The sequence below is a fragment of the Salvelinus sp. IW2-2015 genome, unplaced genomic scaffold (assembly GCF_002910315.2).
Source record: "Salvelinus sp. IW2-2015 unplaced genomic scaffold, ASM291031v2 Un_scaffold2370, whole genome shotgun sequence".
Lineage (NCBI taxonomy): Eukaryota > Metazoa > Chordata > Actinopteri > Salmoniformes > Salmonidae > Salvelinus > Salvelinus sp. IW2-2015.
This window is the reverse complement of record NW_019943694.1, coordinates 30,359-35,041: the sequence shown is the minus strand read 5'-3', so window position 1 is coordinate 35,041 and position 4,683 is coordinate 30,359. Positions and strand designations below refer to the sequence as shown.

General features: G+C 48.3%; 1 pseudogene; it reads right to left on the bottom strand.

The window, feature by feature from the left end:
* LOC139022628 (max dimerization protein 3-like) overlaps positions 1 to 3,924 on the bottom strand; it is an 8,296-nt pseudogene extending 4,372 nt beyond the window's left edge.
* Between the last annotated feature and the right edge of the window lie 759 nt (positions 3,925 to 4,683).

Here is a 4,683-nt window from a genome sequence, read left to right as displayed (position 1 = left end):
AGATTCGAGAGGGAGGAACGAAGAGGAGAGAGACAGAGAAGAGAGAGAGATTGTTTATTTTCACTTTTGATGTATATATCTACCTCACTTGCTTGGCAATGTTAACACATGTTTCCCATGCCAATAAAGCCCTTGAATTGAAATTGAATTGAGAGAGAGATGAGAGAGGAGAGAGAGAGAGATATGAAGAGAGAGAGAGAGACAGAGGAAGAGAAGGAGAGAGAGAGAGAATGCTAGCAGATAGCCATAGACTTCCAGTCATTGCGCTAACGCTAGTTAGCATTGGCCCTGTGAAACTACCTCCAACTTCCTTCATACTGGACAGAGATGAAAATGTGTGTCCATGAGATCATCCATGACTCTGGGGAAGTAGATAAAGGGCCTCATCGTCAGAAATCCCTTAAGTATCCCTTTAAGGGTAGTGGTTAGGGTTCGGGTAGTGGGTGGGTTCGGGGGTGGGTAGGGTTTAGGTTAGTGGTGGTGTTTAGGGTGGTGGGTAGGTTTAGGGTGGTGGGTTTAGGGTTTAGGGGTAGGGTTCAGGGTGGTGTGGTAGGTTTAGGGTGGTGGGGTAGGGTTAGTTAGGGTGGTGTAGGGTTCAGGGTGGTGGGTAGGGTTTAGGTGGTGGGTAGGTTCAGGGTGGTGGGTGTAGGGTTCAGGGTGTGGTGGTTAGGGTTTAGGGTGGTGGGGTAAGGGTTAGGGTGATGTGGGTTTAGGGTTCAGGGTGGTGGGTAGGGTTAGGGTGGGTGGGTATGGTTGTAGGGTGGTGGTGGGTAGGGTTCAGGGGGTGGTGGGTAGGGGGTGGTGGGTAGGGGTTAGGGTGGTGCAGGTAGGGTTAGGGTGGGTGTTGGCGGTGGAGGGTTAGGTGTGCGGGTTGGGGTTAGTTAGGGTTAGGTGTAGGTGGGGGGTAGTGTTTAGGTGGTGGGGTAGGGTTCAGAGGTGGGTAGGGGTAGAGGTTAGGGTGGTGGTTAGGGTTTAGGGTTAGGTTCAGGGTAGTGTTGGTAGGTTCAGGGTGGTGGTGAGTTAGGGTTAGGGTGGTGGGGGAGGGGGGTAGGTCAGGGTGGTGGGTAGGGTTCAGGTAGGGCGGGGTGGTAGGGTTTTAGGGTGTGGTGGTGTGGTGTGTCAGGGTAGGGTTCAGGGTGGTTTAGGGTTCAGGGTGGGGGTAGGTTTAGGGTAGGGTTTAGGTAGTGGTAGGGTTAGGGTAGTGTGTAGGGTAGGGTAGTGTTAGGGTAGTGGGTAGGATTTAGGGGTTAGTGGTTAGGGTTCAGGGTGGTGGTGGGTAGGGTTAGGGTAGTGTAGGGTAGTGAGTTTAGGGGTAATGGGTTAGGGTTTAGGGTGTGTTAGTTAGGGAGTAGGTTTAGGGTAGTGTTTAGGGGTTAGGGTTAGGGGGTAGAGTTTAGGGTATGGTTAGGGTTAGGTAGTGTTTATGGGTAGGGTAGGGTTAGGGTAGTGGGTAGGGTTATAGGTGGTATGGTTAGGGTAGTGGGTAGGGTTTAGGGTAATGGTTAGGGTTTAGGTAGTGGGTAGTGTTTAGGGTTTAGGGTAGGGTTTAGGTAGTGGTTAGGGTAGGGGTGGTGGGTAGGGTTAAGGGTAGTGGTTAGGGTTGGGTAGGGTAGAGTTAGGGTATGTTAGGGTTTAGGTAGTGTTTAGGTTAGGGTAGGGTAGGGTAGTGGGTAGGGTTAGGTAATGGGTTTAGGGTAGTGGTAGGTTTAGGTAATGGTTTCGGTAGTGGGTAGTGTTTAGGGTTAGGGTAGGTTTAGGGTAGTGGGAGGGTTTAGGGTAATGTTTGGGTTAGGGTAGGGTTTAGGGTTAGTGGGTAGGGGTTTAGGGTAGTGTTTAGGGTTAGGGTAGTGGGTAGGGTTTAGGGTAGTGTTTAGGGTTAGGGTTTAGGGTAGTGAGTAGGTTTAGGGTAATGGTTAGGGTTTAGGGTAGTGGGTAGGGGTATTGAGGGTAGGTAGGTGGTAGGTAGTGTTTAGGGTAGGTGGTTAGTTTAGGGTAGTGGTAGGGTAGGGTTAGGGTTGTGGGTAGGGTTTAGGGTAGTGTTAGGGTAGGGTTAGGGTAGTGGTAGGGTTTAGGGTTTAGCTGTGTGTTCATCTCACCTTGATGTGTGTCTCAGCCCGTCTCAGCAGGTTCAGGGTGGTGTTTCTCATGAGTCAGACAACTGAGGAACCTGCTGCTTCAACTGTTCCAGGTGGTGCTCAACTGAGCACGTCTGTTACAACAACACAATGAAACAATGCCTCAACTGAGCACGTCTGTTACAACAACACAATGAACAATGTCTCAACTGAGCACGTCTGTTACAACAACACAATGGAACAAATGTCTCAACTGAGCACGTCTGTTACAACAAACACATGAAACAATGTCTCAACTGAGCACGTCTGTTACAAAACAACACAATGGAACAATGTCTCAACTGAGCACGTCTGTTACAAACAACACAATGAAACAAATGTCTCAACTGAGCACGTCTGTTACAACAACACAATGGAAACAATGTCTCAACTGAGCACGTCTGTTACAACAACACAATGAAACAATGTTCTCAACTGAGCACGTCTGTACAACAACACAATGGAACAATGTCTCAACTGAGCACGTCTGTGACAACAACACAATGAAACAATGTCTCAACTGAGCACGTCTGTTACAGTTATATAACTATTCATGAACTAGACCCTGCCATAGACTAGGCCCTGTCCAGGGTGTACTGTACTTAAGACTGCATCACTCTCAGAACAGTAGATAGACTTCCTGCCTATGGGCCGTTCTGGTTCACCTACAGAAACGGAGATGGATCCGCCTTATGGCCGTTCTGGTTACTCTACAGAAACAGAGATGGACTCCTGCCCTATGGGCCGTTCTGGTTCACTCTACAGAAACAGGAGATGGACTCCTGCCCTATGGGCCGTTCTGGTTCACTCTACAGAAACAGGAGATGGACTCCTGCCCTATGGCCGTTCTGTTCACTCTACAGAAACAGGAGATGTGACTCCTGCCCTGTGGGCCGTTCTGGTTCACTCTACAAGAAACAGGAGATGGACTTCCTGCCTATGGGCCGTTCTGGTTCACTCTACAGAAACAGGAGATGGACTCCTGCCCTATGGGCCGTTCTGTTCACTCTACAGAAAACAGGAGATGGCTCCTGCCCTATGGGCCGTTCTGGTTCACTGTACAGAAAACAGGAGATGGACTCCTGCCCTATGGGCCGTTCTGGTTCACTCTACAGAAACAGGAGATGGACTCCTGCCCTATGGGCCGTCTGGTTCACTGTTCAGGAAAACAGGAGATGGACTCCTGCCCTATGGCCGTTTGGTTCCCTCTACAAAACAGGAGATGGACTCCTGCCCTATGGGCCGTTCTGGTTCACTCTACAGAAACAGGAGATGGACTCCTGCCCTATGGGCCGTTCTTGTTCACTGTACAGAAACAGGAGATGGACTCCTGCCCTTATGGGCCGTTCTGGTTCACTGATACAGAAACAGGAGATGGTCTCTCCTCCCTACTGAACCGTTTCTGCGATTCACTGCTACAGCAACAGGAGATGACTCCTTGCCCTATGGGCCGTTTCTGGCTCAGACAAGGCTACTTTACTTTATTTAATAAACTCAAAGCAGTTGCATGATCACTTTTCAAAAATGTTTTATTTGATCTAACTTCTCATTCAGCTCTGACTTACTGTGAGCTGAATCTGTTTTTAAAATATATATTTTGCTCAAATCTCTGAGCAGGTTTGTATCTTAGTCTGACCTCTTAAACAGCATCCACTCAAGGACAGTCCAACCATCATTTGGTAGRTGCTTMTATTTGTCCTATTTCACACCCGTGTGTATTTTAAGCATGTGTGAATTGGAAATGTGTTTTGTTTCCATGTCCCAACTCTCCCCCTGAGACGCCTTCAGAGTCACAGCCTGGGTTAGCCATTACCATTAGGGTGAAGTGCCTTGCTCAAGGGCAYATCGGCAGATTTTTCTTGACCTTGTCTGCTTGGAGATTCAAACTAGCATCCTTTCGGGTTACTGGCCCGACACGCTAACCGCTAGGCTAGCTGCCGTTGTATGAACGGCGGTAGGAATCACTTTCTTTACCACGGTATCATTGACTTCAAATAGAAACAACAGGGTAGTATTCATTAGAAAACATACCGAAACAAGGAGAGACTACCTGTCCAATAAGAAAAGCTCTGGTTTTGTTTTCCGTTGCAAAACGTTTTGCCACCGTGTGCTCTAATGAATACGACCCGTGTAATGAAGGCGATTGACCGAGCGTCATGGATTGAATAGGAGCTCACTGTCCACAAGCGTCATGAAGACACCAGGTGAAGGGGTGTGTCCCAGATGGCACCCTGTTTCCTATATAGTGCACTACTTGACACAGGGCCCAATAATGTAGTGCACTACTTGACACAGGGCCCAATAATGTAGTGCACTACTTTAGACAGGGCCCAATAATGTAGTGCACTACTTTACACAGGACTCAATGATGTAGTGCACTACTTTAGACAGGACCCAATATTGTAGTGCACTACTTTAGACAGGACCCAATATTGTAGTGCACTACTTTAGACAGGACTCAATGATGTAGTGCACTACTTTAGACAGGCCCAAATAATGTAGTGCATCTACTTAACAGGCCATGGAATGTATCACTACGGTAGAAAGGACCAATAACTGTAGTGCCACT